The sequence below is a fragment of the Lepidochelys olivacea genome (assembly GCF_965140295.1).
Source record: "Lepidochelys olivacea isolate rLepOli2 genome assembly, chromosome: 1".
In the NCBI taxonomy this organism is placed as follows: Eukaryota; Metazoa; Chordata; order Testudines; family Cheloniidae; genus Lepidochelys; species Lepidochelys olivacea.
Window position 1 is genome coordinate 50,492,050 of NC_140411.1, and position 11,529 is coordinate 50,503,578.

The following is an 11,529-nucleotide window of genomic DNA, read 5'->3' on the forward strand; positions in this document are numbered from 1 at the left end:
CATTACACAAAGTAAAACTATTTCCCCATGTTTATTTCCCCCCCTTACTGTTCCTCACACATTCTTGTTAATTGCTGGAAATGGCCCACCTTATTATCACTGCAAAACGGTTTTTTTCTCTCCTGGTAATATCTCACCTTACCTGATCACTCTTGTTACAGTGTGTATGGTAACACCCGTTGTTTCATGTTCTCTGTGTATATAAAATCTCCCCACTGTATTTTTCACTGCATGCATCCGATGAAGTGAGCTGTAGCTCACGAAAGCTTATGCTCAAATAAATTTGTTAGTCTCTAAGGTGCCACAAGTACTCCTTTTCTTTTTGTGGATAAAGAAAGAAAACACGGCTGCTACTCTGAAACAACATTAATAGTAATTTGCATTTTGGGGGTTATTGCCAATGACTAAGACCAGATCTAACCTTAAATTTTGCTGGCATAGCTATGTCAGATGCATTATAATGCTTTTATTTATTTATTTATTTATTTGCTACATAGCTCTGGCAGCAAAAGCCGTAGTGTAGATACAGTTATACTGACATATAAGTACTTTTGCTTATTTTGCTTGTCAGACTGGAATAATCTATACTGGCAAAAGCACTTTTTTGCCAGCATAGCTGCCTCTACACTAGGTCTCGTCTACACTTAAAACTTATACCAGCATAGCTCTGCTGATTAGGGCTGTGATTTATTCCCCAGAATGCTGTCAAACTGGTAGGATGTACCTAGTGGGGTCCTGCATGAATCTGTTCTGGGTCCGGTGCTATTCAATATTTTCAATAATGAGTTGGATAATAGAGTGGAGAGTATGCTTTTAAAATTTGTGGATGATATCAAGCTGGAAGGGGTTGCTAGCATTTTGGAGGACAGGATTAGAATTCAAAATAACTGACAAATTGGAGCATTGGTCTGAAATCAACGAGAGGAAATTCAATAAAAACAAGTGCAAAGTGCTACACTCAGGAAGGAAAAAGCAAATGCACAACTACAAAATGGGGAATAACTGGCTAGGCAGTAGTACTGCTGAAAAGGATCGGGGGTTATAGGGGATCAGAAAGTGAAAACGTGTCAACAATGTGATGCAGTTGCAAAAAAGGCTAATGTAATTCTGGTGAGTATAAACAGGAATGTTGTATTTAAGACAAGGGAGGTAATTGTCCTCCTGTACTCAGCACTGGAGAAGCCTCAGCTGGAGTACAAAGTATTCAGTTCTGGGCACCACATTTTAGGAAGGTTGTGGACAACTGGAGAGAGTCCATAGGAGAGCAATGGCAATGATAAAAGGTTTAGAAAACCTGACGTATGAGGAAATGTAAAAAACAAAACAATAACCGGGGCATGTTTAGTCTTGATAAAAGAAGACTGAGAGGGGACCTGATAAGTCTTCAAATATGTTAAGGGCTATTATAAAGAGGATGATGGTCAATTGTTTTCCATGTTCATGGAAGGTAGGACTAGAAGTCATTGGTCTAATACACAGCAAGGGCGAATTAGTTTAGATATTAGGAAAACCTTCCAACTATAAGGGTATTTAAGCTCTGGAATAGGTTTCCAAAGGAGGTTGTGGAATTCCCATTGTTGGAGATTAAAAACAAAATGGACAAACATCTATCAGGGATGGTCTAGGTTTACTTGGTCCTGCCTCAGTGCAAGGACCTGGACTAGATGACCTCTCGAGATCCCTTCCAGCCCTACCTTTCTATGACATATCTATGCTGGTATAAGCCTTAGAGTAACTGTAGATATACTGTTGTCTGCATAAAAGTGCTTTTGGCAATATAGTTTCTCTCTCTGTGTGTATGTGTATATATATATATATATATAAAGAGAGAGAGAAAACATTCCCAAACAGCTCAGGATAAGGAGAGCAGCAGGAAGGTTAGGAAATGGAGACAGTGGCAGTGGAAGAGTCAAAATATTTAAAACAAAAAAATTAATAAATCTTAATTTTATCAAACTGCCGTATTCTTCTCTTTAGTGGCATGGAATCTTTCAAAGGGGATCCATTTTGTCTGAAGTCTCTCCGGTGACAAGTGCCTTTCCTGAGGAGAAGAAAATGTCAGTTTTAGGTGATAGTGCTCAGCTTCATCTGAGACAGTTCTATCTGGTTTCTTCAGGCACACAAAGCTGAGGTGTAGCACAGATGAGAGGAAGAGGGGAAGAAAGGGAAAAGTTGCTTTTTTCTTTGATGTGTGTAGTTGGTAAACTGTTGGTAAACCACAGGCACAACACACTGCAAACATATTAGCTTGCCAGCCTGGACAGAGCAAAGCATTGCAAGTCTAGATTTGTGCCAACTGGCTTAACCAAAACAGAGGATGAAAAGAAAGAGGAGTAATAAGATGGGAGGAAATGGACATATCAGAATATATCAGAAACCTTAATTTCATATCTCAGGAATTGCTCAGAACCCAGCCACAGCAGTGACAGCATCATCTAGTCTCAAATCCCCATCTGGTCCTGTCAAAAAGTCTTTCAGGACAAAGGAGACTAATGGTGTAATAGTAAATACCTGTGTGCTAGCATGTTGGTGTGGTGGCAGCTGTGATGGTGGGTGCTGGTTGATATGGGGCTGATAAAGCTGTCCGAAGTTTTTTTTGCTGCATTAAGTAAGCTACCCAGGGTTGGATGGAGCCATCTTCTCTGGGAATGTGGTGAAATTTAGTCTGGAAATACATTTCTTGAATTAGTTTGGTTTGGCTTCCAAAATGTGAATTCTTGCTGTGGACAACTGTATGGTTACTATTGTGGAGTATGTCAGACTGCTGCATCACTTTCCTGGGACAGTCCCCACCTAGCCTCTAAAAATGGGGATGCTGTTTTAACTGATTCTTGACTAGCAAATTCACACCATTGCAGCTTAGAATCTATTTCCAGTCTAGTACTAAAAACTAGTGCTTCCTTTAAAAAAGTGGAAGGGAAAGATCACTATAAACATATTTGTGGTGTTATCATGGGGGTTGGGTGAAACCGTGTTGAAACGAGTGGGCACAAGAGCCAACCATTATTTAGGATAAATATAAAAAGCAGCTAAGCTTCTTTTATGGAATAGTCTAGAGAGCTGAAACAATCACCCAAAACACAGACCACACGTAAGGCTAGTTAAGAATCTGAGCTATGTAAGTGGAAGGGATAAATTGGGGGCTGAATGCACATGCATGAGGCTGGTTATTGTTTGAGCAAGTGTGTTTGTGTGTGTACACAAGAGCGAGAGACAAACACCACAGAAACACACAGAGAAATTCTCTCCTGTTGTTTGATTCCTACTGTGTTTGGGGAAACAGGATTTTATGTACATTTTTAGGTATTTCTTTGGGGCAATCAGACTCCGTCATCAGTTTCTCCTCCTAACAGAAACAACCCACAAGACCCTGAATATTTCTAACTGCTTGTGTCAAAAGGGGGAACTGTAGGAACTGAGCTTTAAAGTTTTGTATAGACTAACAAAATTCTTTTCTCTAACAGTGCAAGAGTCAAACGCTTATTGGAGGCCACCTTAAATCCCGCCAAAGCTCAGTGAATTCTGGCAAAATGATCGGGTTCTCCCAAACTACAGAGTGTTGTGAATGATCAGGAACAATATTCTGTCTTCTGGAATGGGCTTAGTGCTCTACCATTCACAGGCAGTACACGTCTCCTAGAGACCCTTCTTAGATTATAAAGCTTAAGGCCTGAAGAGATGATGAGGTCATCTAGTTTGACTCTCTGTATAATACAGGCCATTAAATTTTACCCATTTACCCCTATACTGAGCCAACAACTTGTCTGACTAAAGCATTTTTTCCAGAAAAGCACATCCAAACTGGATTTGAAGACTCCAAGAGATGGAGAATCCACCCCTTCCCTTGGTAGTTTGTTCCAGTTGGTTAATCACTCTCACTATTAATAATTCATGCCTACTTTCTCATTTAAATGTGTCTGGCTTTATGTTCAAGCCATTGGTTCTTGTTATGCCTTTCTCCACTGGATTGAAGGGCCCTTTAATATCTAGTATTTGTTCCCTGTGGAGGTATTTATACGCTGCAATCAAGTGACCTCTCAATATTCTTTTGAAAAACTAAACAAATTGAGCAGTCTCTTACTACTAGGCATTTTTCTGCCCTTGAGCCATTTTTGTGGCTCTCTTCTGCAGTCTCTCCAGTTTTTCAACATCCTTTGGGAGAGGTGTAGCCTAATGGTCTGAGCTATGAATGAGGAATGCTGGAGTTCTAATTCCAACCTGACACGGACTCCTATTTCCTCTTTTGCCTTTGGGCAAGTCTTCAGCTTCCCCAGCTATGAAATAATCCCTACCCATCTTGCAGGAATGTCACAAGGGTTATTTTAGAAGTTAAAGCGCTAGCTACAGTTAAGTGTGAGTAGTTGTTGCTAGTTAATCTTGCAGGGTACTCTCTCTCCTCCCCCAGTCATTCTTCCAGTTGGGAGTGAATGTTTCTTATTTCTGAAAGCTAAGAAAATAAATACCCGTGAAGTAACTGCCAGCATTGTGATCCCTGACAGGACTAACTGAGCCTTTAAATCTATTCCTAATGGAGGTTTGTGAATTTTTTTTACACACTTGTAACTCATTTATCGGTCACATTGCTGCAGGATATGTGACCGGATATTGCCTTCCCTTACTTTTAATACAGTAAGCTAGATGGATCTTGCACTGCTCAGCATACATTTGATTCTGTTTGCTATTCACATGCACATTCCTCTGTTGACATATTATTATGGGATAGAAAGAAAAAATACAACCTAGCTTTTATTATTTTCTCCTTGTATCTGCTTGCTCATATTAATGCTGCATAATCATTATATAAATGCACAGGTGACACTGTCAAGGACACACTTAATTTAAAAGTACTACAGTACTCCTGTACCTCTGCTATTTATCTCCTATCTCTAATTACAGGGTGCGATTTATGAGGCACTGAAAAGATTAAATTGCATGGTTTTTTCAAAGAATCAAGTAATCTGTGTATTTCTATTCTAATCAATGGAGCGATTGCTGAAAAAGATTCAGGCAAAATTTACAGTGATGGCAGGGGGAGGTATTTTAGAGTTTACGTTTATTTTAGTTTATCCCAGTGTTGGCTGTTTAATTTTCTTTTACTTATAAGAACTTAAGAATGGCCATTTGGAGTTAGACCAATAGTCCATCTAAGCCAATGTCTTCTGATAGTGGCCGCTGCCAGAGGCTTTAGAGGGAATGAATAGAACAGGGCAATTATTGAGTGATTCCTCCCCTATTGTCTAGTTCCAGCTTCTGGCAGTCAGAGGTTTAGGGACACCCAGATCATGGGGTTACACCCAATTGTGTTGGCTACTTGCCCTTGATGGACATATCCTCCATTGACTTTAATACTTTTTTGAACTCAGTTATACTTTTGACCTTCACAACGTCCCCTGGCAACAAGTTCCACAGGCTGACGCTGTATTGTGTGAAGAAATACTTCCCCATCTTTGTTTTAAACCCGCTGCCTATTTGCAATAATTATTTATATTGGTAACAGCAGCGAACACTTGCAATAGTGCTTTTCAGCTGTAGATATCAAAATGATCTAACAAGTAGGATGCGTCATTTATCCAACCTGTTACAGCTGGGATAAATACAGTGCAGAAAGTTTGTGACTTGTCCAAGGGCACATGGAGAACCAAGGATGGAGCTGGGAACAGCACCGTCAGCTGCTGACTACTCCCTGTTCCTTAGCCATGGCATAATCTTGTCCCCAGACAGCCCATGTTCCCCTGCCAAAATGCTCAGGGAGCCATACACTACGCTAGAATAACATTAATCCCAAAACATAAAATCATTAAAAACGAACATAGGCCCACAAGCTGTGCAATTCCTTAGGGCACCAGAGTGGCCACGGAAAAAACTCTTTGCAGCTTTCCTATTCAGGGAGATGGGGATGGCCTGATTAAAACAAAACACCCATGGTGTCTCATTCCACCCTCTTGTGGCCACCACTGTAAATACAGGTTTGTCGAAGGGAAGCTGATTCTTTGACACTTGGAGTTGCAGATAGCAAGAGATGTTAAGAGTAACAAGAAGGGTTTCTTCAGGTATGTTAGCAACACGAAGAAAGTCAAGGAAAGTGTGGACCCCTTATTGAATGAGGGAGGCAACCTAGTGACAGAGGATATGGAAAAAGCTAATGTACTCAATGATTTTTTTTGCCTCTGTCTTCACGAACAAGGTCAGCTCCCAGACTACTGCACTGGGCAGCACAGCATGGGGAGGAGGTGACCAGCCCTCTGTGGAGAAAGAAGTGGTTTGGGACTATTTAGAGAAGCTGGACAAGCACAAGTCCATGGGGCCGGATGCGCTGCATCCGAGAGTGCTAAAGGAGTTGGCGGATGTGATTGCAGAGCCATTGGCTATTATCTTTGAAAACTCATGGCGCTCGGGGGAAGTCCCAGATAACTGGAAAAAGGCTAATGTAGTGCCCATCTTTAAAAAAGGGAAGAAGGAGGATCCTGGGAACTACAGGCCAGTCAGCCTCACCTCAGTCCCTGGAAAAATCATGGAGCAGGTCCTCAAGGAATCAATTCTGAAGCACTTAGAGGAGAAGAAAGTGATCAGGAACAGTCAGCATGGATTCACCAAGGGCAAGTCATGCCTGACTAATCTAATTGCCTACTATGACGAGATAACTGGTTCTGTGGATGAGAGGAAAGCAGTGAACGTGTTATTCCTTGACTTTAGCAAGGCTTTTGATACGGTCTCCCACAGTATTCTTGCCAGCGAGGTAAAGAAGTATAGGCTGGATGAATGGACTATGAGGTGGATAGAAAGCTGGCTAGATCATCAGGCTCAACAGGTAGTGAACAATGGCTCCATGTCTAGTTGGCAGCCGGTATCTAGCGGAGTGCCCCAAGAGTCAGTTCTGTGGCTGGTTTTGTTCAATATCTTCATTAATGATCTGGAGGATGGCGTGGATTGCACCCTCAGCAAGTTTGCAGGTGTCACTCAACTGGGAGGAGTGGTAGATACGCTGCAGGGTAGGGATAGGATACAGAGGGACCTGGACAAATTAGAGGATTGGGCCAAAAGAAATCTGATGAGGTTCAACAAGGACAAGTGCAGAGTCCTGCACTTAGGACGGAAAAATCCCATGCACTGCTACAGACTAGGGACTGAGTGGTTAGGCAGCAGTTCTGCAGAAAAGGACCTAGGGGTTACAGTGGATGAGAAGCTGGATATGAGTCAACAGTGTGCCCTTGTTGCCAGGAAGGCTAACAGCATTTTGGGCTGTATAAGTAGGGGCATTGCTAGCAGATCAAGGGACGTGATCATTCCCCTCTATTCGACATTGGTGAGGCCTCATCTGGAGTACTGTGTCCAGTTTTGGGCCCCACACTAAAAGAAGGATGTGGAAAAATTGGAAAACGTCCAGCAGAGGACAACAAAAATGATTAGGGGACTGGAACACATGACTTATGAGGAGAGACTGAGGGAACTGGGATTGTTTAGTCTGCGGAAGAGAAGAATGAGGGGGGATTTGATAGCTGCTTTCAACTACCTGAAAGGGGGTTCCAAAGAGGATGGATCTAGACTGGTCTCAGTGGTAGCAGATGATAGAAGGAGCAATGGTCTCAAGTTGCAGTGGGGGAGGTTTAGGTTGGATATTAGAAAAAACTTTTTCACTAGGAGGGTGGTGAAACACTGGAATGTGTTACCTAAGAAGATGGTGGAATCTCCTTCCTTTGAGGTTTTTAAGGTCAGGCTTGACAAAGCCCTGGCTGGGATGATTTAATTGGGGATCGGTCCTGCTTTGAGCAGGGGGTTGGACTAGATGACCTCCTGAGGTCCCTCCAACCCTGATATTCTATGATTCTATAATTGTATCACCAAGGAGTACCAGCAGATCAAGCCAGAGCAGGCCCCTGTGGTAGTTAGGTCTCTGTCTGTTTAAGGCTCAGGGACCACATTTTCAAAAGGAGGCTCTAAACTTGTGCTCTTGTTGTTTTCATAAGAATCAAAAAGCTTTGTCTGGTCTCCGTGGAAATACTGCACTGGCAGAGGGAAAATAGTCTTGTTTCTTTAGAAGCTACTGCAGAGGAAGCAGATCCCAGTTCAGTCGTCTGACTGAAGAGCTAGCACCTTTATGACTTTACACTGAGATTTTGTCCTGCTGTTGATTAACCTTGGTGGCAATTGTGTAGAGCTTTCTGTGAGGATTTGTTCCATGCTCCATGAACTGATAGAAAAGCTGTTGCGGCGGATGCTGCTGGAGGCAATAATCTACCTCAGTTATCTCAGACAGCAGCAATCTCTTCTGAAGTCTTTGAGTAGCTGTTTTCCAAACAGATAAACCTGGTCATTATATGAGCAACCTTTTCCATCTGGCTATGTTATTGTTTCTGTCTTCTGATGCCTTTTAACATTCCAGACATTTAGCGAACAAGATTCTTCATCCCGTTTCATGGTGATGGGGTTTCCATACTAGACACATTTAGCTGTCATCATTCTCTAGGAACAGCTCTGATCCAGTTATATTTGTGTCCGGGACTCTGCACATAAAGAAAGTATCACACACATTTCTTCATTTTTCTAGGTAGCTTTCAGCCACTGCAAGCCAGGGTTTTTATGAACGAAGCTCAATGTTACCGCTAGCACCGATCATGACAACTATACTTAGCCTTCTGGCTACAGCTAGATTATTAATAAAACAAACACACTCTCCTGAGCAGGCTTTGTCCCACTATCTCAGACAGAATGGTGAGCATGCAGCTCCACCCCAGCAGCTATAGCTAATAGGAAGTTGCTCTGGGTTCCATGACAGGTTTGTTTTTTTTTAAGAGAATCCCAGAACATTTATTTGATATATGTTTCTACAAAAAACTTCAAGGCAGTCTGGATTACCTTGTAACTCTCAAATTTACCCTCAGTGAGTTCCAGGAGCAGGAAACTGGAGTCGCCAACAAGTCATTTCAGATCTAGAGGAGCCTCCAGACATCTTTTTGATTGAGTGCCAGGTTTGTCACGGTGATTGTGCTAAGCAAGCTTCCTGGGATGTGATTTGGCAACACTGGGAGGTGGCTCACAGTGAGGGCAAGGCGGGAGGGAAAGAGAGGGCAGGTGGAGACTCACTTTGGGCTGTGAAATGCGATGGCTGTGCTGTGGACACTGCATGTAGTATAGAGGCACTCAGGTACCACCAGTGTGAGCGTGAGATAAGGGCCAGTGTAGATGAGTGGCTCACTCCCTGTTGAGCTGGGACGCTGCAGTGCAGTCAGAGCAGCAGAATAAGGTCCTGGCTGTAGGTCCACGGGTAGGATTGCCAACTTCCTAATTGCAGAAACCCGAACACCCTTGTCCTGCTCCCCACTCACTCCATTTCCCCCTTCCTCCATCATTTGCTGTCCCCCACCCTCACTCACTTTCACCAGGCTGGGGCAGAGGGTTGGGGTGTGGGAGAGGGTGAGGGCTCCAACTAGGGGTGGGACCAGAAATGAGGGGTTCAGGGTGTGGGAGGGGCTCCGGGCTGGGGCAGGGGGTTGGGAGTGCGGAAAGGGGTGCAGGCTCTGGAAGCACCACCCCCGCAGCTCCCATTGGCCTCCACGTGGCTTGCCAAAGGGCAGCGTGGCTACTGGAGAAAAGGAAGGAGCTATTGGAACTGCACATATTCCTCTTCTCTGCCCAAGTTTGGAGCAGCAGCTTAGGTGTAATGAGCCGAATGATTTCAGTTCAGTTCCTGAGCCAGGCCAGGGAACAGTTGTGCTGTTGGTGGGCAGTGGCCCAGGGAAGGGGTCTGACCAGAATGTTCTATTTCCCTGTACCTGTTGGAAAGGGAGCTGATCCTTAAGGAGTCAGGGAAGCTGGAAAGCCAAGCAGAAGGGACAAAAAGCCTTCTACTCTGGTTATGGGACCAATGCTGCAGCCATTCTGCAGGTGGAGCAGCTGTACAACTGGCGTCCTTAATGAGTAAGAGGATAGTGCAGCAAGCCATACGGGGCAGAGAGGGGCTGGGGGCCCAGACTTGTGCATTGTTCCGGTGTCTGACTGGCTTTGCATATCATACTGCTCTGGTGACATGCTAACAGTGTAAGATGGGCATATTCTGTTTTATATAAAAAACTACTTTCATCTCCTCCCCATTGGCAAACAAAGTCCCTCCAAGCCCAGATTTTTATTTTTTGGCACGATAGACAAACTTCGGTGTGTACGTTTCTGAGTCACACTAGTGCAATAATGAAGCATAGCTGAAGGCTGGGGAAGGGCAGCTAATCAGAGCTGCTCCAGGTTCTGTGTACCATCCTGGTCCCTCAGCACAAGGAGCAGCTAATGCTCTCTCCACGGCCCCCTGCTCATGAGCTGGAAGCTCTTCTTGGTGGTGCAGCTAGCTGAGGAGCAGCTGTTTTTGCTGGGTCTGAAGCACCTGGTCTGGCTCCCAGCAGGACCCTCTCTCCTACCCTGAGGGTTGAGGCTGCCCCTGCTGGCTCGCTGCTGCTCTCAAATCTGAAGAGTGCAGTGAAGATTTGGGCACTGGGCTGGGGAAGAAAAGCCACTACCAGAAACTCCTCAGCCCTGCGAGGAGGAGAGTAGCAGCCTTCTTCTAAGTGTGTGTGAGTCTGAGAATTAATGCAAGGGGCATGAGGTGTAGAAAATGAAATGCTGGGGAAGGGTCAGGATGAGAATTGGTGGCAGAGGATGAGAAGGGGGAAGGTTTGGAAGAAGGGGGGGCTGAAAACTAAATTGTCTGAGCTGGAATGGGGCAAGAACTGATGAAGTGGTGGGGCAGGGGAGGAAGGCAGAAGATTAATATGCAGATGGTATAGGTTTGTGCTTGCGTTCCAGCCCCTGCAGTAGTGTGATAAGCTCAGTAGCTCAGAAACTAACCTTGTAAAAATGAAAACTAGCCCCCAAGGTTGCAGCGAGAAGCTTGGGAATGTAAAGCTATCATAAGCAAGGCATTGATGTCTGCCTGAGTCTGCAGAGAGCCTGAAACACTAGTGTGGGCAGGTGTGAGCTGCCCCATGCATCTCAAGGGAGTGTTAAGATCCAGCCCCATTGTGTAGGGTGGGGAAACCCCACCCAAACAGAGAGTTGTGTGGGTGGCGGGAGGGAGTGCAGTGGGCTCAGCCCAAAACAGCGACACTCCAGCGGTGGGGTAAGGGGCGGGGCCTCTCCTGGTGCCCACTCTGCCTCTGCGCAGTGAAAAAGGGGCTCCCCACATGCTCTGAAGAGGAGGAAGGCCTGTGTTAGTGCTCCAGGATTCTAAGGGGACCCATGCTGCTGCCCCTGCCCCTCTAAGAAGGGGGCCAGCCATCTGCCATCGCCACTTCAGCGGGAGTTGCCAACATTCTAATTGCCCCAAACTGAACACCCTAGCCTCCACCCCCTTCCCGGCCGCCGCTCACTACGTTCCCTCGCCCTCGCCGGCTCGCTCTCCCCCACCCTCACTCACTTTCACTGGGCTGGGGCAGGGGGTTGGGATGCACAAAGGGGTGAGAGCTGTAACGGGGTGGGACCAGAAATCAGGGTTCAGCGTGCAGGAGGGGTATTCTGGGGTGGGGCAGGGAGTTGGGGGTTCAGGAG